Source organism: Leptonychotes weddellii, chromosome 3 (assembly GCF_054177405.1).
Source record: "Leptonychotes weddellii isolate Sample4059 chromosome 3, ASM5417740v2, whole genome shotgun sequence".
Taxonomy (NCBI): domain Eukaryota; kingdom Metazoa; phylum Chordata; class Mammalia; order Carnivora; family Phocidae; genus Leptonychotes; species Leptonychotes weddellii.
The window spans coordinates 117,063,695-117,089,898 of NC_138371.1; the positions used below are offsets into that span (position 1 = coordinate 117,063,695).

General features: G+C 36.1%; 1 protein-coding gene across 2 annotated transcripts in view; it reads right to left on the reverse strand.

The window, feature by feature from the left end:
• The window catches only part of TRPC4 (transient receptor potential cation channel subfamily C member 4), a 189,362-nt gene extending 163,414 nt beyond the window's left edge, over positions 1–25,948 (reverse strand). Inside the window, exon 1 of one of the 2 annotated variants that reach the window (XM_081814845.1) lies at positions 25,536–25,948. The gene's annotated coding sequence lies outside the window, so the exon portion shown is untranslated. Of the gene's footprint in view, positions 1–24,260; positions 25,068–25,535 lie in introns of those variants that run through there. The other variant, XM_006734013.3, reaches the window with a different exon arrangement.
• Between the last annotated feature and the right edge of the window lie 256 nt (positions 25,949–26,204).

Here is a 26,204-nt window from a genome sequence, read left to right on the forward strand (position 1 = left end):
TTCCCCACATGCCTTCCTTACTGGTTTGTGGTCTTGTTTCATAGGCGTTATTTTTAAACTCATAGTAAAATGTCATTTGCTTCTGCTCCTCATCATACATTCTAGTATGCATTCCTCATCTCCTAATTTTATCTTCTTGCCTCTTCCTCATTATTTTCCTGCAATATACTTGTATAGCTTCCGTACTGGTTCATTTTTAACTCATCATCAACCACAGGAGTTTTGCTGGGACAAGCTATTCATATGGCATTTGCCTAATAGAAGTACCAGAACAACCTTGACAACCATCTGGACATTTAGTTGATTCAGTTGTTAATGTCTTTATAGCCAGTGAAGATGAGCAGCTGAGATTTTTTCAAAGTGAAAAGGTTCTCTCTTCCTCCTCTGCCAAAGAGACAGACAGTGCCTCTTTTGAGTGGTTATTTATTCTTTTTGTTTTTTTTAAAGATTTTATTTATTTATTTGAGAGCGAGAATGAGAGAGAGAGAGCACATGAGAGGGGGGAGGGTCAGAGGGAGAAGCAGACTCCCTGCTGAGCAGGGAGCCTGATGCAGGACTCGATCCTGGGACTCCAGGATCATGACCTGAGCTGAAGGCAGTCGCTTAACCAACTGAGCCACCCAGGCGCCGAGTGGTTATTTATTCTTGCCTCCGGGTCTAAACGATCACCCGACACCCTTAGCTTCAACTGCCAACTTATTTTCATTGTTAGAAATGAGATATTTTTAGCATCTCAGGGATTAGTGCCTCAACTATAAGAAGAGTGTTTTGGCTACATCTTACTAGATTCGTTGCCATTTTCTTTCAATGGCTTTCTGCTCCAGCCCCATTCTTCCCATAATCCTCTATTCCTTTAGCTCTCTGGGGTCTTAACTGTTTTCTAATTTTAACAAAAATTGAGGTTGTATTTTTAAATTTTTCTTATTTTCTTGGTATTTTATCAAGGAAGAGTAGGCTATCTTTAAGTAAGAAATCCCTACAAAGTGCTAAATATTTACTGTAGATTATACTTAAATACAATTTTCTATAATTGAGCTTATAAATCATAATATCTTAATATTTTTCATTTACTGAAATACTATTTATCTTCATGTTACATCTACATTTCCCTCATAAATTTAGTGCACTTAAATAAAATAGATGCCATTAATTTCAACTAACAATCGTAGTATCAACTTGAATTTTTACAACTCAAAATACTCAGGTAAAGAGGAAGCTTCAATATTTAACTTTGTGTTTGGACTTAAATAATATTTGCATGAATTTGCACTTAGCATAAAATCAGTTATTGAACAAACTTTTTTTTTAAAGGCACAATTGCCTAATAGCCGTAACTTACCGAGATGAAAATTTGAAGAAAAGGTTTTAAGTGAATCGGATATGATTTGACTTTAGAAAACAAGCGTGACTGAGTATTGGAAATCAGAGCTACACTGCTAGAATAACTGAATGTGACTTAAAAAATTATACTGCCATTTCCCAGCAGGAAAAAGGAGTTCAGTATGACAGAGTTGAGGGATAGTTAATGAAAAAGTCAATATATTTCATGCTTCTATCCAAGGTATTACTTTTCACAAATCCAGTTGCACCTAGAAGATTTATAAACTTGAATAGTATTATCACTAATACTGTAATATTAGTCTGTATTACATAAATATTAGCACATTTTCACCTAAAAGAGAAAAATGATTCATATATGTTCTACATTGTTACCTGATTTTCAAAGATTCTGAGTACAATATATTGACAAGATATTTAATTTTGTTACTCTTATCCATCCTCCCAAATTCTTTTTGTTTCCAATCCTAAATTATGTGTTGTTTTTGAATACTTTAAGTCAGATTTACTCTAACTTGGCTTTGACTGTTTTATATTTTCATTTAGGGAAGGTTATCACTTAATATATTGATAAAATAAAAACTTTGCCCATCAAGTTTTTTTAAATACGAATTATGCTACTGGTAGAGAGTCAAAAACAATCAAGGCATTACAAGGAAATTATTTTCTACAAACTCTAAACCACAAAAACTGTCACACTGAAATAGGTTATATTCTTCATCATTCCTAATTAAATTCTAAGACAGGCAAGAATGTGTTCTTGTCCTATTTCTTGTGTTAAGTTTCTTGCCTCCGAAATCTCTCTTTGACATAGTTTCCATTATAACATCTTGAGATAAATACAAAGTGACTTAGGCTATCCTTTTGTCTCTATCACATCTGAATCAATCTTGGATAAATCCTATTTTCTGATTTTTTTCTTGTATACCCTATATATTGATTGCTGTTAGAAGGAAAAAATAATGCAAAACAAAAAATGCATGCAATCATTTGGCACTATGAAATCCATTTTCTAATGACAGTTGTCTTCTCAAAGTTGTTAGTCAGTAGTCAATACTTTCTGTTCTCTTTGGTGGTTCTTGTAAGCTTTTAATTTGCACTTATGCCTCTAAAAATCACCATTCCTTCCTTCTCAGGCAGCAATGACATCTTCAGTTTTCACTGTAAAACATGGTCAATGACTGTCCCATGTCCTCCATCCACAGCCATCCTTCTTAGTATTAGAAGCTTTGAGGTGTTTCTTTAAAGGCAAAATGCTTTACCTGTGGTCTTGTCCAAAATCTTGTTGCGTACTTATCCTTTGTTGCTCTCACATCTTTGTGATGGCCTGCAAACACCATGGGTTTCTTAGCTTGCACACTCAGCCACACCTCTTTCCTCTAGGTCTTGCTAGCTATGGACTACACCCAAGTTATTGGCAGGAGTTCTACAGAAAGAAAGATGATATGCAGCCAGTGATTACAGCACAATTCACTAGACAATTTGATATGACAGTAACCAGAGAGCCAAGGGCGCCTGGGTGGCTCAGTCGGTTAAGTGTCTGCCTTCGGCTCAGGGCAGGGTCCCAGGGTCCTGGGATCGAGTCCCACATCAGGTTCCTTGCTAAGTGGGGAGTCTGCTTCTCCCTCTGCCTGCCGCTCCCCCTGCTCATGCTCTTTCTGACAAATAAATAAATAAAATCTTAAAAAAAAAAAAACCAGGAGAGCCAAAATAAAGTGGAAGATAACTTAAATATTTGTACTCTAGCTACTCTCAAACTTATTTTTCAAATCAACACACAAGATGGATGGCATTCATATGTGTGGCATATTCCTATGCCCAATTCCCAGGACATTGATTTATATATTAGGTGTGATATTATTAGGGTAAATATAAGTAAACTCTAATGTCCAATTATATCTTTTTGGAACACTGCTACTTTATATTTAATAATGACTTATTTGCACCAAACTTCATATCTGACCACACAAGAGTGCTACAATGTCGAGATGGAGAACCACTGATCCAGATCAGTGGTCCTCAGTGTGTGATCAGAAGCATCGACATCACCTGGGAACTTGTTGGAGATGCAAATTCCCATGTCCTACCCTAGACCCACTGAACAAGAAACTCTGGGGCATAACCCAGCAATCTGATGTGCCCTGATCTAGATGCTAGACCAATTTTTTAAAGAAAATGTTGAATTGCAATGTCACAGTCGCAGAGTTAAAGCTCTTGGATTACACAGTCTAAATAAATTCTGTCTTATGCTTAGTAATTACTCAAATACATGTCAGTTGAATGAAAGAACTGAGATGGTTTGTTACATATTTTTTTGTATAATGAAAAATTTAGTTTTTTTTTTCTATTTGAAAAGTATCAAAGTGATTCAGTTGCACACAATTTACCTTTTCTTTGCCCTGACACAAATTAGTATATAGAAAATAGACAACATCCACTTTTCCATGAACCACATTTTAAGTATAGGTCTTTATTCTTATATAAGGAGAAGCACTGAGGGGAAGTTAGGAATATATACACCAAGATTAATATTCTAGACTTGCACATACTTGCTGTAAGACCTTGAGACTTAAAGGCTCAGTGTCCTCACGCATGATAGAATGGTCAAAAATACCCTCCATTTACAGAAGAAGAAACAGGGGCTTAAATTTAATAAATAACTTATCCCAAAGTGACATAGCTAGTTAATGACAGAGCTGAGATACCTAGTAAGTCTGATGCCATGTTCCTAGCCACTGTCAAGAGCTTGACAGAACTTACCTCATAAAGCTAAAGTGAGAATTAAATTAGGTAATACACATAAAAGTTTCAATGTATTGAGCACATAATATGTGCTCAATAAATACTAACCACTAGTACTATTGGTATTATTGCAATCACTACGAGGCCAGTACCCAGAAGAATTTGCAGGGATTGCCACCAACAGAATATCTTGATACCTTATAAGCCCTACAAGCTCCCTCATGGAACCATCAAGTGCTTTGTTTTCCTTGACTCTCTCCCTTCTGAGGCATCCTTGTTCCACTGCAAAACAGTGGGAAGGACTTTAGCAGAAGCCATGAGTTCCTGGTTTTCAAAACTCTACTCTGATCATATCTCACTCTCTCTCTTTAAAGCTTGCATAATATGAAAAAAAAAACTTGCATAATATGGTTATGATCAAGGGCATTACTTGTTTCATAATGCAGGCATATCTAGTGTTAACCTACATCTCTAACTGTTAGAGAGAGCATGATTTCAATGAAAAAGTTAAATCACTCAATTAGAAACAATCTGTGAGCTATATCTCAATATCCATAGTTAGGTTTCAGTGATAAATTATTAGCTATGATCCTATACTTGGTGAGATTGGAGCATTATTATATAGTCGGCACTGTGATATATTATTTTATATATATATATCTTGCCAACTGCACTGTAAATTGGATATTTTTAACCTCAGTTAATAGATGAGAAACCTGAGGATCAAAGATATTAAGTAATTCACATAAAGTTATCCAGCTAGTGGATGTGAGGGTCAAAATTCAAACTGGGGTCTATGTAACATCAAATCTGAAGCCTTTAATCACTTCCTTCCACACAGCTAGGATGGTTTAGCACAGTTCAAATGACAGACATTGTGAAAGTGTGTCATCATGTTATCATTTTTCTCAAATGCTGTTAACCATAATATTCCATCAACCAGAACATTCCATCCTCCTGGGGTAATTTACTGTAAAATCAATCACATTTGAGTCTGAAATATGATCTTTTTATTAGTCAGACCATCAATAATTAATTTTCAGACAAATTTTACCTTAAGCAGAGTTTTTGCAAGCAGAAAATAATATGCATTTTCTTGTGTCTTGATGTTTTTGTTTTACTCTACAACTTTGTTGACAGGTTACGTCAGTGAAAATGCCGGGAAGGTAAATCAAATCAAATCAAAGAGAGGTTGATTCCAGAAGAAACCACATCAATTATTTAATTCTGCTTTTTCATTGTTACTGTTGTCAGGTACCTGGTACCACAGGAAAAAAAATATTTCTAGTTGTCTTAGACAATAGACTTTAGAAAGTCAGTGCTTCAAATGAAGACGATTATTAATAATTAGGAATCTTTAATGCAAATATTATAAAAGAAGATATCAGAAGTATTTACTTAAAAATATTTAGTTTTTTCCTAAAAAAATTAAAAATAGAACTGCCATATGATCCAGCAATCCTACTTCTGGGCATATATCTAAAGGAAATGAAAAGAGAATACCTAAGAGTTACCTGCACTCCCATATTCATGGCAGCATTTTTCACAATAGCTAAGCTATAGAAATCATCTAAGTGTTCATCACGGGATGAATGGATAAAGAAGATGTGATACACACACACACACACACACACACACACACACACACACACTGGGCTATTATTCAGCCATAACAAAGAAGGAAATCCTGATATTTGAGAAAACATGGATGGACCTTGATGGTATTATGCAAAGTGAAATAAAATAAGCCAGACAAAGACAAATACTGCGTGGTTTCACATATGTGTGGAATTTTAAAAAGAGTCAAACTTATAAAAATAGGGAGTAGAAAAGTGGTTGCCAAGGCCTGTGGGGTGGAAGTGGGGGTAATAGAGAGAGGTTAGTAAAAGGATATATACTTGCAGCTGTAAGATGAATAAGGTCTGAGGATCTAATGTATAACATGGTGACTACAGCTGATAAAACTGTACTGTGTAATTGAGTTTGCTGAGAGAATAGAACATAAATGTTCTCATCAGCACAAAATAAAACAGAAAAAATATGTGTGGTGGTGGATGTGTTAATTAACTACATGGAAGGAATCTTTTCATAATGTATATGTACATCAAATCATCATAGTGTACATTTTAGATATCTTACGATTTTATTTGTCAATTATATCTCAATAAAACCGAAAAAATTTAGACAGCTGCAAGTGTAGATTTGACTGGTATTTGAAAGTGAATACTTACAAGGAGGAACTTTATAAGAAAAATATTTTATTGTGATTCTCTTTTTTTTTTTTAAAGATTTTATTTATTTTTTAGAGAGCGAGCGAGAGAGAAACAGCATGAGAGGGGAGAGGGTCAGAGGGAGAAGCAGGCTCCCCGCTCAGCCGGGAGCCCGATGTGGGACTCGATCCCAGGACCCCGGGATCATGACCTGAGCCGAAGGCAGACGCTTAACCATCTGAGCCACCCAGGCGCCCTATTTTAATGTGATTCTTTAGGCACATCTTGATATCCTGCTCTGAATAATAAAGTCCTAGTTCACTTACACCATCTCTTCTCATCCTTCCCTACCTCCTCCCTCTAACAATCTAATGATGATAATTATTTTAGTATCTGGTTGAATCAGTGAAAAATGTGTGAAAAAATGATCAAATATAGGTAGTTTCATATGGACCAAACTACTGTATATTTTAGAGTACTATTAGTTAAATAATATTCATAAATTTATATTTAATGTTCTCTTCTCATTTTAACTTCCACCTTCTGACTTCAGTGAGTTACAAATTTACTTATACATTTTCAACTTTATAACATTTCTAGTAGGTCCTACACCAAAGGTGCCTTTCCATCTTTTGTCTAAAGTTTGAGTCTACAGTTGGAAACCAGTAAGATTCATTTGCATTACAATAGCCATATGAATTCTGATCATTATAAAGTACTGGGCTGCCAGGAATCTCCTTCTCCACAAATCCAGATTCATTCCTAATGGAAATTTTTTTGCTACTCAAGTAAATAATTCATCTTGAATCTGGAATTCAAGACAGACTCACCTAAAACTAATCACCACACAAGCAAAAATTCTGTATCATTGGTTTGAGGTAAAGCATTGTAAATACTTTAAAAATGATACAGAATAAAATAAAAAATAGTTGAAATTGTGCTTAATGGTATATAATAACATGATTTACAGAGGGTCATAATAAGCAAGTGTATATTTAATGAAGAATATGCAAGACAAATTTTTACCTTATTCTAAACCTGTATGTAAACAGAAATACCAATAGTCTAGTAGTGAGCAGATAGATAGGGATAGGATCATTGAGATACTTATCAACAGAACACTGTAACTAGAAGCAAATGTTGGAGGCAATAAACTGGTTTTCTTTGCTATGAGAATTTGGGAAATCCCTTGTTTTCTCTATGCCTTATTTTTTTTAAGATTTTATTTATTTATTTGAGAGACAGAGAGAGAGAGTGAGCAAGCATGAGCAGTGGGGAGGGGCAGAGGAAGAGGGAGAAGCAGACTCCCTGCTGAGCATGGAGCCTTATGTGGGGCTCTATCCCAGGACCCTGAGATGGTGACCTGAGCTAAAGGCAGACACTTAACCAAATGAGTCACCCAGGTGCCCCTATGCCTTATTTTTTTCCTTTTTTAAAAAAAAATGTGGTATGAAAGAAAGAGGTCATATGTTGGATTTCATCAAAATTAAAACATTTGCTCTACAAATGATCTTGTCAAGAAGATAACATGACAAGCTACGGATTTGAAGAAAATACTGGCAAACCATATCAGATAAATGATCAGTATTTAAATATATAAAGAACTTGCAAAGCTCAACACTGAAAACTAAAACAAAAACAAAACATTAGATAATGTGCAAAAGACATGGAGGGATATTCCACTGAAAACAACATACAGATGCAAGTAAGCACATAAGATGTTTAACATCATTCGCCATTGTATAAATGCAAATTAACACAATGAGACGTCACTACTAGAAGAATGATTGAAGTGAAAAATGGTAATGACACTAAACTAAGGATGCTACTTGATCCTATGTTACCACACCCTGATCTGTAAGGCTATGGAAAAACTAGATCATTCATACATTGCTGGTAGGAATGTAAAGTGGTACAGTCACTCTAAAAAATAGTTTGGCAGTTTTTAAAAAAACTAAACATGCAACTAACATATGACTCAACAATTACACTCTGGGCATGTTTCCCAGATAAATGAAGACTTATGTTCACACAAAAATGTGTACACAAATGTTTATTGCAGCGTTATTGGTTATGGCAAAAACCTGGAAACAACCCAGATGTCCTTCAATGCATGAATGGTTAAACAATGGGTGGATCATCCACACCTGGAATACTACTCATCAATAAAAAAAGAAACAATCTATTTTTGCACACAATAACTTGTATGAATCTCAAGGGCATTATCTTGAGTGGAAGAAGCCAATCTCAAAAAGTCAAATACTATACGATTTCAATTATATTATATTCTCAAAATGACAAATTACAGTGATGGAAAACAAATGAGTGGTTTCTGGGGGTTAGAGATGGTGTCTATAAAAAAAAGTAAAAATATAAATCAAGAGGCAGACCTTGTAACGATCATATTTAAAATACACTTGAAAAGGGGAAGAAAGATAAAAATTTGGTGATTTTTTCTGAAATTGACATTGATAAATAAGTTTGAGACATGAAAAAGAAGGAATAAGGACGTTGTGTTTCTTTAGGCATTGTACAATTGGATTTAAAACCAGTCCTTAAAAAGTAGTACCTTACCAAGTGCTATAAAACCTTAAAAGTCTTGGAAGCATGGTGTCATACATACTAAGACCAATAAAAAAGAAAAGGATTATAGAAGCTGCTTAGTAATTTACAGGGGTAGAGTGAGAAAAATGTCTTAGAAACATGGTGTCATACATACTAAGACCAATGAAGAAGAAAAGGATCATAGAAGCTGCTTAGGAATTTACAGCGGTACAGTGAGAAAAATGCCTCAGATTTCAAACTTGCATTATAGAATAATTGTTAAGAGAGTTGGTTTGGGGGGCGCCTGGGTGGCTCAGTTGGTTAAGCGACTGCCTTCAGCTCAGGTCATGATCCTGGAGTCCCGGGATCCAGTCCCATATCGGGCTCCTTGCTCAGCAGGGGGTCTGCTTCTCCCTCTGACCCTCCCCCCTCTCATGTGCTCTCTCTCTCTCATTCTCTCTCTCAAATAAATAAATAAAATCTTTAAAAAAATAAAAAAATTAAAAAAAAAAGAGAGTTGGTTTTGGAATTTGTGAGATTTGGGTTAAATTCAGGGCTATACCACATACTAATTATGTGACTTGGAAAAGCTATTTTAACTGTTCTAAGCCTTTTTAGTTTCCTGATCTCTAAAATGGAGATGATGACAGTTGTCATGAGGCTAATAAAATGATATAAGTAAACCAATCAGCCCAGGGCCTGCCATAGACTAAGCAGTCATTAAATGTTAACCCATGCTACTTTGCTACTATTTTTAGGAGAAAGTTGGAAATCTTTATTCTAGCCACTAGGAGAGCACCTTAAACTTCCCATGTTCTTAGCTGGTTGAAATCCCAGAATCATTAAAAGCCAGCTAGCGACTTAGCATGGTAATGGTATATTTGGGTGATTGCAGTGTGATGTTAAGTTCCAATGCAGTATCATAAAACAAGAGATGAGAAAAAGATGTGAAGAAAAATTATATTAGGTGTGACGCTCTTTAGGAAACACTCAAGAAAATTGAGCTCAGTAGGGTTAAAATCTCATCTACTTAATGGCTCAAAGAGTATTTCAGTCTTGGGGGTTTGACATTATGTAGTTATAAAATTGTGTTTTGAAATTGATGTTTGTAAAGAAAAACATGTATGTTATAATTTTTTTGGCCCTTAAGAAATTTAAATGGGAAAATCTTTAGCATACAAACTGCAAATCTTTAATATATACACAACAGCATCTATGGACCATTATAGTACATAAAAATAGCAGACAGGGAGGGTAGGGGAAATTGGAATACATGGAGGAAGGAAGGTGTTCAGGTTACCGACTTCTTCCTTGTCCACATCATTCTTGTTGGCTGTAGAGCACATGGTCTTCACAGAAGGCATGTCAAGAAATAGATGAGCCTTGAGAGCACCACTAAAAAGATGAGAAGGAAAGCATAGTAGGCCCCTCCAGTATCACACCTCAACCCCCATCCTATCATCTGGGGAAAAATAGATCCAGTTAGTAGATGACTGAAAGGTTACCGAAGTCATTTTCCAAGAAAGCCTTCAAGCAGATCAGGGAGGTCTATGAGGAGGTGCTCTTAGTCATTAGCACAAATAAAAGTGGCATGATGATTTTCTGGCAAATCTATGCAAAATGTGTGAAGAAAGAAAGTACTCAGGTCAAGAAGAATTAAGAACTAAAGTATTTGCTTATAGGTCTGTGACATAGAAATGAAATGATCCTCTGAGTCAGGTTTGAGAGACCCCCAACATCTGCTCTTTCCTCAAGGACTGTCTTGGGTTATAGCCCCAAAGTCTTCCAGATGGCACCCGACATCCTTTGGGGAAGCTTGGTTATCTCCCTCCAGATGTACCAAGGTATTGTCTGAAGTCCCATTACAGTCCATTGCAAAGACCTGGATTCCCACAATTACAAGAAATCTATGGGCTTCCTGGGTAGGAGACTGGGTGTGCAGCTGCCAAGGCTCAGGTCCTTGATAGGAAGGTAGCTCAGGGGGAAAGTGAAATCCTAGATCATTATACCTTCCAGCTTGCCCATGTTGTCATCTCAGTGATACAAAAATATTGTTTCATTCACGCCATGGAATATTAAGGAAAGAAAAAGAACAAGTTATTGATACACACAAAAATGGATGAATCTCAGGGTTAATGGCCAAGATGCTCCACTGGAAGGGAAGCCTGTCTTTAAGATGGGTTCTCCTGAAGCTCAGAATGGTGTACCGGCTGTTGACCATGAGATGAACTCCTTTCTATGGTGGGCGATGTAGTGTTGAGGACCATGGTCATAACCATGGCATCAGATTTTGTACTGAGGGACAGGTTAGGAATTTCAGCCAATGGACAAATCTCCCTTCTGGGACACAGCTGACCAGTACTGGGTCTAGAATTAAATCTAACTCCTCACTATTTTCTGAGCAAACCTTTACTCAGGCCATCCGCCAGGGCCTCACTGTACTTAAAGCCAATATTGAAGAAGAAGAGGCTGTGAAAAAAACTTCAATTCTCTAGACCCAAAAGATTCAGCACTGACAACTTTTGTCAGGCCAGAGCTAACATCAATGTCATGTTGGGATCCAACTATGGTCAAGTTGGTAATGGGAATTCGGCATTGCCCCCATTCACTCCTGCATCCCTTTAGCAAAGATTAAAATGACATTATTTTTTAAAATAGACAAATGCACATCTCAGGGTAAACAAAGTCTGATTTGGATGAAATGAAAACAAGTAGCAGATCTATTGATAATATGCTGAAATGATACTGATGATAAAATTAGAAATCACATCTTATAAGCAGGTTTGGATGATGTCAAGTTACATTATCTGGTGTAATATAGTAATGTAGTATATCTACAAAACATCTTTAAGGAAATATATCAGGCCTTAGGTAATTTTAACAGTAACAGTTATAACTATAACACAAACAGCAGTAAGCAATAGCATTTTTATAATAGATTTCAAGTGGGCAAAATTAAGATTACTTAGAAAACCACAGGCCTGAAAAAAATCTCACCTCAGTGATGAAGAGGTCAAACTGCTATTGCATTATATTGCCTCTACTTTTTCTTCAGTTAATAGTGTGTTCGCTGTTCAGTAAGAAAGAGCTATTAATTAGAACTAACTTATAATTAATTTGTGCCAGATTAATATGGTTTTGTTTAGAATTTATTATTTTTATACAAAATACTTTAAAATGGTTTAATTTCTAATGTCAAAGACTTGCTAATTCTTCAAGAATAATGTTGTTACTTCCACATAAATAAATAAATAAATAAGGTTAAAAATTCCAGAACTCTTTTGCAGTTGCTATGTTCATCTCTCCAGGGGTACAATACATATCTATACTATATTATGTGAGTATAGTTTCTTCTTTTTAAACACTTTGAATTTTTCAGCATTAAAGTCAAAATATAAAAGAAGACTTGTGTCTCTATGATGGAATGACAGGTAGTGGATTAACACTCCTTCTGATAATATTTAGAAAAGCTGGGCAAATATAAACAAACAAACAAATAAACCTCTGTCTAAAGAACTGTTACAGACCTAACTAGGACTTGGGGAGCCAAGATTCCAGGTAGACAGAAGCCATAGAGAGGTGAATTGACTTCTACAAACCATGTTTCCCCTCAAGGCATTTATACAAGGTTCCTATATCCTGGTAAAAAGGGAGACAGATGGAAGTGAGTGTCACACTCAATAACTCTTCTCAAGGCATTTGTTAAAATCTTAAGCTTTGCCAGAAAATAAGACATTTATCAGAAAGCTGCTGAAAATTAGAGCAAAGTATTCATCAATCCCACAAAAATTCAAAGACGAAATTCATTCTTTTGGAACCTGCAATGAGAAGTAGTCTTACTAAATTGCCAAGGTTCTTACACCCTGGGACCCTATAACATATTAGCTGGGACAGCCAGTGATTCATAGGATCTTCCAGTCTGAAAATTTACCTCTAAGCAGCTCAGCTTGTGACTGGATTAAGAGGTCTATTCCCATCCTAGCTGCCTGCCAGAGGATAGGGTATATTCTATTTGGGAGAAGATGACAAAACTTCTATAATTTTTTTCTACAATTTTTTATATACATTTTCCACCTTTAAATAAAATTTGTGAGGCATTCTAATAAAAACTTAGGAGAAACAGATTAACACATAGACTTGTTATTGGAATTATTGGCCTCCAACTTTAAACTTAATGTGTTATTCAACAATATTCAGAAATGAGACAGAAAAATTGAAAATTTTATGAGGAATCTAGAATCTATAAAAAAAGAATCAAATTAAAATACTGCAAGTGAAAAATGTAATAATTGAAATTAATAACTTAATAAATGAGTTTAACAGCAGATAGGACATAGTAAAAACAAAAATAAAGGACTCATGGTTGGGAAGATAAGGCTACAAAATATATCCAGATTACAATAGAGAGAACAAAAATGGATGGAAAATACATTATAAAAAGAATTAAAAGACTGCTAGATACATGACAGTAAAAAGGTAACAACGTGTAATTGGAGGCCGTAAGTGAGAAGAAAGGAAAGTGTAAAACTATATCTGAAGAGATAACGACTAAGAACTTTTCAAAACTGGTGAAATTTATGAAGTTATTTTAAAGAAACGCTCCAAATGTCAAGCAGTGGAAATCCAAAGAGATCACATAAGTACATATTGTGAGACTACAAAAACAAAAGACTAAGAGAAAACATAAAAGCGATAAAAAAATAAAGAACACACTGTTCTCAGAGGAACAACCATCAGACTGATGGCTGACTTCTCAACAGAAATGATGGAAGTCAAAAGTCAATTGGGTGGTGTATGTAAAGTACCAAAAGAAAATAATTCCCAATCTAGAATACTCTAACAAATGAAAATAACATTAAAAGTGAGGTGAAAATAAACACATTTTCAATCAGAGACTGAAAAAATTCATTGCCAACATACTGACACTAAACATGCTAATGAGAACTCTTGGTTCCCCACAGAGGCATGGTGTTACAAGAAGGGAAAGAGGGCATCTGAAAGTAGCAGGTGTGATATATGCAATTTTAAAAATAAAAAAGAAAACTAAAATAGAAAATAAAGCAGATTTATAATTATTCTTGAAAAGAATAGAAAATTAAATTTATCCAGCTGAGCCTGCCTAGTCCCCAAAAGCATATGCACATTTTATTTTTATTAAAGACAAATACACTAACCCTCAAATTTATTTCAACATACTCTAGGGTAAGAAATAAAGACAACAATAGTTCATCAAAAGTCAGATAAATATTTTGTAGTGTTTGGTCTTACATTTATATTTCAAATAATTGGCAAACACTTTCAAAGTACTGTTAAAAATTTTAAGAAAATAAAGTATTTGTTACATGAATTAAAATTAAAATGTTAAATTCTTTTTAAAATAAGTGATTAGCTATGATTAATGAATCAGCAACATATGTTAAGTATTTTGATGTTTCACATAAGACATTTGAAAATATTCATATAGTAACTGTTGTTAGTATTTATCCTTATGATTAGCGTGAGCATTCATTTTAGTGTAAACCCCCAAAATGGCTAAAAAATCCCAGCACCAACTATGTAATGATCTTCTCCTCGTAACAAAACAGAATGCAATTACTCAATTTTCTTAAACACAACAGATTAAATTCATTGTGCCTTTCCCTATATATCTAGGGAGAATGTGACAATATGAAATCTCCTTCCTTAAAAACTTTTGCTTAAATCCTTCCTGATATCAAATTTTCTTAAATATATTAGGAAGAAACTTCTATCTCTAACCTAAAGAAAAAGAAAACCATTAATGGTAATTTATCATAAGTCATAATTCAACCGTGAATAAGGATCTTACCATAATTTTGTAAATGTTTAGAAAAATAAATGTTCATCATACTTCCCATCTACATATGGAAGCACCCTGGTCTGTTTGAGGGAGCAGGGAATGTGAATTTGTATATGGCAATTCCTCTGTCATAAGCCTCCTGTCCATGAGGGTGCAGCCTCAAACAAGCAGCCCATCTGTGGGTAGAGGACTGATGAAGTGCAAACAGTAATGATGACAATGTCGCATTGGAAATGAACCAAAGGGTATATGAAACCCTTTGAGTAGTCACTGTCTTTGCTGCACTTGTATATCCATTTCACTTTGATTAAATTTTGATTAAAATAAATAATCAAAATAAATTCTGGCAGACCCTAAAACACTTCTAAATGCTAATGCTTTTATGAGTAGTTAGAGATTCTCTTTAATTACATTAAATATTTGACACATAATCCTGGTATATTTTTATAGATGAGATTTTATTTTGAATCTTAAAACCAGGAGCATTGTAAGAATGTAGCTCAGCTTTCAAATAACTTTCTTTAAATAAACTGAAATGAATCAAAGTTATATGTTTCAAATATACCTAGATTATTCAACAATGGATTATTTCAAATATTCAATTTGTTTACCTCTCGGATTGGCCTCTGTCTCTATTTTTACTTCATAAATATTTATGTTACAAAAAATCAGAGGCTAAAAAATTAAAATCAGAGGTTAAAATATTATAACATAAAACAGATCTGTATTTTGTTGCCAAAAATTATTGCAATTAACTACTAATCTAAAAGGGGGAAATTTCCAATATTTAATTGTACCGAATATTTCAATTCAGCAGTGTAATAACTAGTAAGAAAGTATTTAAGTATATTAGAAAGTTATGCTTTAAATTCTGCTCTTAGTGCTTCCTGCTAAGTACAATAGAATAGAAATGAGCTTTTATTCTTCAAGTTAAAGTTGTTGATATTTTATATGTTGGAAAAAATTCTTTATCATAAGTATACTATTATAATGAAATGTTTTTTCATTAAACCTTCTTTTATTCATGAAAGGGCAAAATCATTTGTTGGTTCACTTTGTTCCAAGAACGTGCTGTAGTGCTAAATGAAAGTATGCCGTTCAGCTCTCTAAGTAGCTTACACATTACAAATCAAAATGTTAAGCTGTGTGGTTAAAATGAACTAGATAAGCAAGTAAGTCTTTTCCCTTTGCCAACATTATCTTTTTATTCAGCCATACATAGAGATATATCTTATTTTTTTTAAGTTACAAAGCTATTTAATATCCCACAGAGCAATAATAACCCTGAAATTTGACTGTTCTTTAGAAATATTTCTTTCTCCTTAACTATGGAGGTTCTCAGAGGCTTAGAGGTAGGCACTCTGCTTATTTCACATGATGACTCTCAGAAAGCAAAAATTCTGGCAAAAAAGAATGTAGGTCACAAAAAAAAAATTTTTTTTTTATAAAAGATTAATGTAGCTAGTCCAGTCCCTTTCTTTGTTCCAAATATTTAAGACCATGAGAAAGATGGTCTGTTTCTAGGTCTTCAGTACATTCTCAGCTTATAGACAGAGGAGCTGGCTAGGAAACACTTGCAGTGGATACTGAGAACTTCTAGATGATTCCAGAATGGAATCTTGAGCCAAGATTTTTTTATGTCCCAAGGCAAAAGGTAGAGCGGAGGATCCAAGCCACTATATCCCTAGCTCTAAAATAGGCTTCTTCTCTTAGGTTTGCTTCATTGGTTCCAAGGAAGATTGGATAACATGTGAAATGTATTACCATAAATCCATCAAGACTTTGGAATCCACTGATCTCCTAAAATACATAGTCTTTGAAAGGTAATTTAACAATATGTACATATAAAAGGAAAACACCATCTTTAATAGTGCCAATACTGCTATTCAAATTTAACATAGATTTATAGTTGGAAGACCCAAATCCTATTCTAAAAGGAAACAGTAGTTTGAGGCAAGGAGGATGCATTTGGATTTCTTATAATGTGACCCAATGTTATTTTGTTTAAATTACAAGTATAGATTAAATCTGTTTTAATATAATTTATAGTTCCTCAGTGAGTTCTTTATTTCCCTAAGAAAAGAGCAGCCGACAATAAAACAGTACAATGTCTCTAAGATAATATGGGATACTGGAGCATGATAATGAGGTTCATGAGAATCCTTTGTTTGAAATCTTAAAGAAAAAGGAAAATATCTGCCTCTGTATTTTCAGCATCTAGAAGAGTGATTGTCATGCATTAAATAAGCCCTCAATAAAACACCTTATATTTGTGTATATACAGTATTATATATGTATACAGTATATTATAAAAATTATTCAGTAAGATTTGAGAGTCTTGCTTAAAAAAAGACTTTTGAATTAGATGACTTTCCAAGTCATTGATTACATATCTAACCATGCTACAGGGACACAGATATTGGCAAATAACTTCTCTTGTCTTTTATGGGCTACTTTGCATTCTGCTAACAATTTGTATCTCACTGTCTCTGATAATTATTCTGTGGTCATTACTTTAAGAGTTTATTATCCAGGAGCAGTCCCCCAATTTTTTTGTTACTTATATTTTGCCCATGTGCAGATGCACATGAGCTCTCTCTCTAATATGTAAAATATATTATATATAATAATAAATATATTAAAATATATTTAATATTATAGTTATATTAATTTATAATATATTTATCATATATTATAATATATTAATATTATATCTCATACATAATTTAAATTTTATAATTTATATTTAATTGATGAATTTAAATGTAGGTGTTTAATGCTGGTATATGTTTAAATGCAGATATAGATATGTATGACTCTAGATGAAATTAAACAAGACCCAATAACTGTGCTTGTCACGCTACAACTATCACAGAAGAGAGCTCATTTAAATGTAGTCTTCAGTGTGATCTTCAGGATATGCAGCTTCATCCCACCTAGCATGAAGGAGATCTTTACATAAAATGGTACCTTTGCTGTCACAAATAGTGGGGATGCCTACTATATATGAAGCACAATGGATTCTTCATTCTTCACTCAATGTACTTTATGCATCATGCTTGTCCGCTCATCTCCTCTCATTTGGGGATTCATATTGGTGTGTGATCAGTTACTAGAAAGCACAGCATATTGAAATACAGGGGTTGAACATAGCAGCTGACAACAGACCAATCATCCATGCATTCTTTTACTCCATTCATCTATTTAAAAAGCATATACTGAATACTAATTGCTCAAATACAGTGAAAATGAAAATTACAATGCAATGTGCTATGAACTATGATCCAGGATCTAGCTTACACGGTTGTGTAGTTTCTCCGCTATCATTTAGAGATAAAATATATGAAAAATGTAGCAGAGTATCTGAACACTTTTCATAAGCCTTGATTTGTAACAATCCTATTCTCAATGAGGTAGAATGAAAAGACCAAAAGAAAAAGAAAAAAAAAAGCAAAAAGCTCATGCCACCCACAATTGGACATCATGTACTTGTCAAGTCTTTGACATGAATTCTCAACTTAATTTGCCAAATATAATCACTCCAAAGAAGTCCCTGGCTTTCTTTAGTTCAGTAGGTATTCCTGAAAAATACTTATATCTGTCCTCTTTCAACTTTGACCACACTTCCCATAGTGTCACGGGACAAAAACTCTCCCTGAAGAATTGTGGCACAGCCACATGTAAACTAAAACACACTAAATGATTATATAAACCTTGTGAAAGCGAGCACTATGGAGTAACTAGTTGACTGGACGTCATATTCATTGAATAACTGTGGGCTCATTATTTTTGTAACATAGGAAATAATATGGTATGCAATATATCATACAAGTGCAATGTCATTATTATAACTGGCTTCATTCTATAAATAAATATGCTCAAAATTCAGCCAACTATGGTATTATAAAACTGTGAAATAAGTTAATTATGCTCAATTACAAAAGCATAATATTTATGACAATCTAATTCAGTTAAAAACTCACACATTTTTTGAGCATCTTCTGTGTTTCTTAAAGGAGTTTACTGTCTAGTTCAGGAGACAGACCTCTACCCACCTGCAAGTTAGAATATAACAAGAGTTTTGCTTGTATTTATACTTGCAACACCTGGAGACAGGAAGGAAACTCAAGGAGAAAGTAATAGTGAACTAGAGTTTAGTGCTTGGAGAACATTTTGACAGGGGGCAATAAGGGAAAATTTATTATATACAGAGGGAGCTTTGCCAGAAAATGCAAAGATGAAGGGTTTATTCATGTGTCATTCATCTAATTATTCAATTATTCACTTACTAATACTCAATAAATATCTCCTGAATGGTTACCATTTCAGTGTTAGTTTTTGTAATGGTATTACACATATTCAACAAAATTATTCCTTTAACTTCAATGTCAACAGGCCTTCAGACATAATCACATTTTTTTTTAAGATTTTATTAATTTATTTGACAGAGAGAGAGTGAGAGAGGGAACACAAGCAGGGGGAGTGGGAGAGGGAGAAGCAGGCTTCCCGCGGAGGAGGGAGCCCGATGCGGGGCTCGATCCCAGGACCCTGGGATCATGACCTGAGCCTAAGGCAGACACTTAACGACTGAGCCACCCAGGTGCCCCAATCACACTTGTTTTAACTGCAGGTATATCTCTGGAAAAAAAAAAAAGTGGCAAATTTCTTAAAATGTGTTACCAGCTGATAGATGCCTTCTGGGATGTCTGAATGAAAGCTCCCCTGATAAAATACCAATGAACATTAAAAATAATTAGGCAAATAAGATTTCAGATAAAATTAAGACAAAAACACTTGTCTAGAAGTTTTGTATAGCATCAATAAGATGCAATATAAACCTAACATGTCCTAACATGATTGCATTTTCTATAAACAGAGATAGTTTATTAACAGCCTAGAGCTGTTTTAAAGTTTGGAATGAGAACTTTTTATTTACAAATTGTAATCTAATGACTCTTTAAAGGAAAAAATTATAACCTCAAATTTTATCCATAAAAATAAACCTTTTTTTCTTTCCATACATATTACCTTTATATTCAAGAAGAAGAAAGGAAATAATTTTGAGAACAACCTGCTTGAGGTGAGAGGCTTACTTTCTGCTCTGCTTCAAAACTGTTAGAGCTTTAGTTAACAGAGTATTGTTTCATAATTCATAATGAGGTAGTTTATGTCCCAATGTTAAAACATTCAAAGAATTAAAGAAATAAATAGCTGTAGGAATAGCATGAACATATGAATCTTGTTAAGAGATTACTAATTTTATTTTAGAAACCGTAAGAATTAGGTAAAAAGAGTGTCAGTTTTAGAATCAAGTAAACAAGGGTTCAAATCCTGACTCTGCCACAAAGCAGCTTTGTTATTTTTTAGAAATTTAGTATTTTCAGATTCTTCAAAAGGTGGCAATGATACTTCGGTTTTAAAGTAGATGTGAAAATAAACATGAGAAAAACTTTTTTTAAGTTCCTAGCATAGTGCCTGGCACACATTAAGTACCCATAAATATTGGCCCCCTCTCTTTTTCTCCTTTCCTTTGTTCATAATACTTCCTGTTTTCTGTCTTAAGCAAGTTTTAACTTTTGATGAAATTTGTTCAAGGAAATTACTTATGTTGACGTTTTCAACATATTTAAACAATACAAGAGCAAACTACAGGCAGAATATAATGAACGCATTTCTGATTTATTTCACTGCACTTGCCATTTCTCGAAAAGAGTGCAGTGTGCTAGATAAAGCAATCAAGGCGTATTTTTAAATTAATGTTTTAATTAACATTTCTAATTGTATGTGTAAAACTGTGCCTGTGTCATCTTTTGCTCCTCAAGAAGCCATTACTCTATGACACTGCTGTATTTCAAAGGAAACATTTTTTAAAAGGAGACAAAACGTACACTGATAATAATGGGATGTCATCTACAGTTTAGTTACAAGAGCAGATCCAGTACTGAAACCATTATCTCTTTTTTGTATCCTATTTAATTGAAACTGAACTTTCAGAAGGATCACTGAGATTTGTAAAAAATTTAAATAGATCACTTCATTTACCAGAGACTTCAGAGAACAATGTAGTTTTAAATTGGTATATTTTCAAAGCATGTCTTTAATTTTTATTTTAGCAAATGAATGCCTTCTTTTTCCAAATGTATTTTTTCGTCGTAGAGTGGTTTTGGCAGTACTAATGTTCTCAGAGATCAGGTCTGTATTTGTGCTGATTAAAAAGATATAGGCATGCTACTCGATCCCTGATCAAAATATTCTCAAATCTCTTAAAATATTGAGATCTCGTTGCATCTGGGAGGATTAGAAGTAGACATCATAAGGACAGGAAAGAGTTTTGAAGCAATATTTCATCACCACTAGATAGAAGCAACTATCCAATGGAACTGGGGTTGAATTAACCAGTTTTAATGTGTATTTGGGGTGGGGAGGTGATAGGCATAAATTAGGTGAAAAGACAAGTCTTTTATTCTGAGCTGTCTCCTCAATCTCATTTTCAGCGACAACCAAAATGCTTATGGGAGGTTTTCCATAGATATTAAGAAGGTGAATAGTATTGGCTTCAACTTAGCCCAGACAATACAAAGTAGAAAGTAAAGATGTACATTAGAATCTGATCTCATAAAATGTTTGGCAATAATGAATTTGGAAAAGAAAGACTTAATCATTTATTATATTTCCTGTCACCTAGCTTGTTTTAAACAATAAAACAATCATCTTTTCATAAGAAAATATTCAGTCCACAGTTTTATTGCCCTGGCTATACTGTTCAGCAAATTTTGTATATCTATATTTACAAAATCTCTCACGTCTTTGAGCACTGATATTCACAATTTTAACTACTGAACATATGTGTGTATATCTTTATTTGTGTTACTATATATGAAGTAATTAGAAAAGATAGATTATTTCAGCTGTTAGCTGTTAAATGTAATGTTGATAATCTGAACTGCCATAAATTATCCTGGGAATTAAACATACAGTTATAAAAACATGCCAATATTCTCAACAATATACTTATAAAAATATTTTTTAATTCAGTGGGGTTAGTCAGCATACCCTAAAGGCTATTATTATTATACTTCAACAGAAATTTATCGTGCTTATAACAGGCTTTAAGTTTAAAAGTTTAAAATGTGTGTGCTGAACAAGATATACAAGATATTTAAATTTCTCCTAAGCAGAAGTAATAATAGCAATGTTTCAGATATTTCTTATTTATGTAAAGTATGAGTTAATTAAGGTTATCTTACATGGAAAGTTATTTGGTCTCTTACTATTTCAACAGTCAAAGTGGCCATAAAATTCACAGAGAACTTTAATTTTCTCATAGTTTTTTTTTTTTTTCTGTGCATTTTAATCTTGACCTTCTGGGAATAACTACAACAGAAAAATAAACAACATAAAAATTACAAAATTTTATAGCTTGTAACTAATGGAAATCTATTTTACCTTTTATAAATCTTTGAGAACGACCATTAAGCAAGTAAATGGAAAACATCTTATTTTCCAAAATCAGAGAGTTTTAGAAACATTGTCAATAATTGAAAGGTTTTACTAAAGAGACATTTCTTCTATCTGTTGAGCTCTAATAAATACTTTCTGCTTTGATGAATGCTTGTGTTTCTTTAAGTTCTTAAGAGGAAGAACTTTTCTAAATTTGCAATCACACATCTTCTCACTATGCCTTATTTGAACTATCTATTGATCTAACAGTATATTCATTATATTTATTCACTTGAATATTAAGCACCTCTTGTGTATCAGTCTCATTAACCAGTCCCTGTTTCTTTTGGAGGGTAACTTTCTTGGCATAAATTTTTCAGCTCTTCACAACAGCAAGTTTGCAGAATAGCTGAGCTCTGATCAGAGCTTTTTTTTTTTTTTTTTAAGATTCTATTTTATTTATTTGACAGAGAGAGACACAGCGAGAGAGGGAACACAGGCAGGGGGGAGTGAGAGAGGGAGAAGCAGGCTTCCCGCCGAGCAGGGAGCCCGATGTAGGGCTCGATCCCAGGACCCTGGGATCATGACCTGAGCCCAAGGCAGATGCTTAACGACTGAGCAACCCAGGCGCCCCTGATCAGAGCTTTATTGAAAGGCTCTCCAGCTCTATGGTTTCTTATTCATAAGCAATGTAAGTGTTTTCTTTCTTTCTACCTGCACTAACTTTTATTAATACAAGACATTAGCATAAAATACTTTGATAAAGCCCATTTAACTTCTACGTGATGTACTGATTTGCCTTAACTGCATTAATTCATAAATACAGTTTCTAAAGTGCTTCTTTAACAATATCTTTCCTGAATTTTGATTCTAATATCTGAAGTACTAGTTATCCCTGTATCTTGATTCTTTGCCATAAATACTTGAGGGGAAATGTTTCCTGGTATGCTGTCCAGGTGAGTAGAAGTAGGTATTACAAATGTCAGATTAAATAGGAAACCATAACACAGAGATGACGATTTCAATGTTGTAACATATCCATCCACTCTTTCTTACTCTCATTGTCTAATTCAGTTTTATTTTTTTTAAAAAAAACCTTTAGTTAACCATTTTCCTTAAAGAATTTGTAATATGTTCTGTTGTGATTATTATGATCGAAAAGCCAGAAATTATATGAAACCTGAAAGATTTTTTTCAGTTTTACAAGTCTATTCTAAATTCATTTTTTAATAAAACAAGTAAGCCTTGCTTCTGCCTCCTCCCACTCCTCTGGCTTGGTGCTTACTCAGTGAGCAGTGAGCAACTTGCTGCATTTTATAGCTGTGGAATTTAACTGGGAAGGGTCTCCCTAAGAAACCATGTGAACAAGGATGCATCATAGGGGACCCAACATAGTGAATACAGACAAGATAAGAGCTCCCTTTTTTCAAACTCCCCCAAATCCTCCATCCCTTGCCAGTGTTCTCTAGTCTCTAGTCACAAAAGGCAGATGAGTTCACAGCTGGAACAACAAGTTGTGCTGTGAATCTCAGTGATTTACCCAAGTAGCAAACAGGGTCTATTGGCTTAATTGGAATTTCAGTTGCCAAGCGAACTCGGAATCCCTAGCGTTGGTCCAGCAACACGGATAAAGTGTTTCTGTTTCTTGATAGAGAATGAAAATGACGCAGTGTAATCGATCGACAGGACATTGATCACTTTCCTTTCTTCATTCCCCCAGTTTAGGAGCCAGCGAGTCTAGGGCTCACTCATATACGCCCAGGGGCCACCAAGATCTCCATTTTCCCCAAATGCATAAAAGGCTAAAACAGCCTTCCTCCCCAGCACCGTGGCGTGGCTGCAGCTGCTTTGTTTACCATATAAGTCACATCAGGGGTTCACTCCTCGCCTTCTCCCCTGCTTTAAAGCTGGGTGCAGTGAGAGGCTGAGAAGCATCCCCAAACTCCCGCTCAGCCCAGGTCAACCACAGAAAGCTTCACAAATCCGGTCTGGAGCCTTAAAGAGAAACCATGCAGCCGGAGCCTTTTGAACTCGTAACCCCCCAGGGATGTCCGCTTCCCAAGAGGGAGCCGGCTTCCCAGGCAGCTTGAGAAACTTAACCGAGATCCCAGAAAGGAGGCGAGGTGCAGCTCCGGTCAAATGGAGCTCTGAGGCGACACCCTCTTTACCTGCAAAGTTGGCAATCTTCTGGCTGAAGAGCGATCGATCCAAGGACATGCGGCCCGGGTGCTGTGCCCGGTGAGAGCACGCCCGGCAAATTCCAATGGGATTTCCTTAGTCGCTGCCGAGTTTTGGAGCATTCCAAGGAAAACGCATGAAGCTAGAGCCCACGCAGCTGGCACCGAACTGGGCGGAGTGAGGATGCTCTGAGAGCGGTGCCATGGGAGGCGGGGGAGGGGCAGCCCCGGAGAGGGAGGTGAGCTCCCGGGGAGGAGAACTTCGCCCACCCCCGCCCCCACAGATCCCTCGGGATAAAGTTAGCGTTCCCACGGCTGACAGCGGATGAGCTGAGAGGAAGATACCCGCCCTCCGTCCCGGGCGGCTGCCTGACTCAGGGTCCGCACAGACCCTGCTGGGTAGGGACGGCCGGTGAAGATGCGCGTCCCACGCCCTGCTCTGCGTGGCCGTGGAGGGGACCCGTGCGCGGGCGGGCGTTGACGCTGGCTGGCTTCCCGGCTCCGCTGCCCCCAAACAGCCGCCGCCTCCCTGGGCCAACTCCTTGAGGTCAGCCAGTTGGGCAGGCGGGCTCACCACAAGCCGGCCGTCGGCCAGCCAAGTCAGTGGCCAGAACCCACCGTGTGGTCCTGGGTGCCGGCCAGACACACCTCCGGTCTTTGGGCGGGCTCTGCAGAGATGTCAGACTTCAGTTCGCGCCAGCACCCGGCTTCTGAACGTTCTGCTCCCAAACCAGTCAACAAGCACCCAGGCGGCAGGTCGCCCGACTTGAAAAAAGTAACCCCCTACCCGGGAACTCTCAAAGCTTCTCCCGCTCCGGCTCCTCCGGGCTCCCGGCACCCCCTCTCCCGTCCTCAAGGTGTCAGACTTCCCCTGCAAGAGCCGGAGTATGCGGCTTGCCCCTAGTGTCAACAATTGAGACAGTCGCAATGAATAAATGATGAGGCACAGTGTTCCATCCACCCCCACCCAGCTCGGTCTTTCCAACAAGCATAGGAACTCAGTAAGTTTCCAAATATTAAATAAAACCCCAAACACGCACCAGCCTAGGAGCGCGAGGTTCGGTGGCTTCAGGTGGGGAAAGAGTGTGTGGGAGTGTGTGTGTGCGTGCGCGCGTGCGTGTGAGTGTGTGTGATGCTCGCATCAGAGTACTGAGATTTCAGGATGAAAGTTATCTCTTGGCCAATCTCTTTGGAGTTCACACACTAAAATAAGACTAAAGTGCTGAGAGCAAATGACATATATTGGTAAAGTTGGCAGTAACTTACTTGCTGTAAATGCGACGTGGTGGTTCCCAGCTTGTGACTCACGGAGCCTTAGTTGGTCACGGCCCCATGACTTGAGAGTCCATTTGTAAAATAAAGAGTGGCGTCCATGCGGAATCTTAGCTAAGGATTATCCGCTTGAGACCCGCGGTTTCTACTTGATTTCCTTTACTTTCCAAAAGCCCGGGGGTGAGCGGTGGGTCGCAGACCGCGGCTCAGCAGCCGCCTGCTCTAGCTTCGGGCTGTGCAACAGATGAGTGGCAACCCTTTCTTCCCGTCCCAGCCACGCGATGTTACACCTTCTGGGAATCAGTGCTGAGTGGACTGAGAGCAGCACCAGTTTCTTCCCAAGGAACATTCCCCAAGGGAGCCAAGGGTAGGCGGCAAGCCGGCACTCACACGCAGACTCCAAAGCGCAAAATTAAATTTCCTTCTTGGGTTTGGTGGGGTTTTTTTGTTTTTTTTTTTTTCCATTTTTTTTCCTTTCCTCTTTAGTTCACATGAGTTGAGGGTTTTTTTGGGAATATTTACAGGAGTAAAGAGAATATCGCTAGAGTTCACCCACGTGTGTTATGTGCATGCCGCTTTTTTTCTTTTAAATCACTTTTCTTATTTCTAAATTTCTCTTTCTCTCTAGTTTACTACTCATCTCCTGTGTTTATGTCAAGCTCA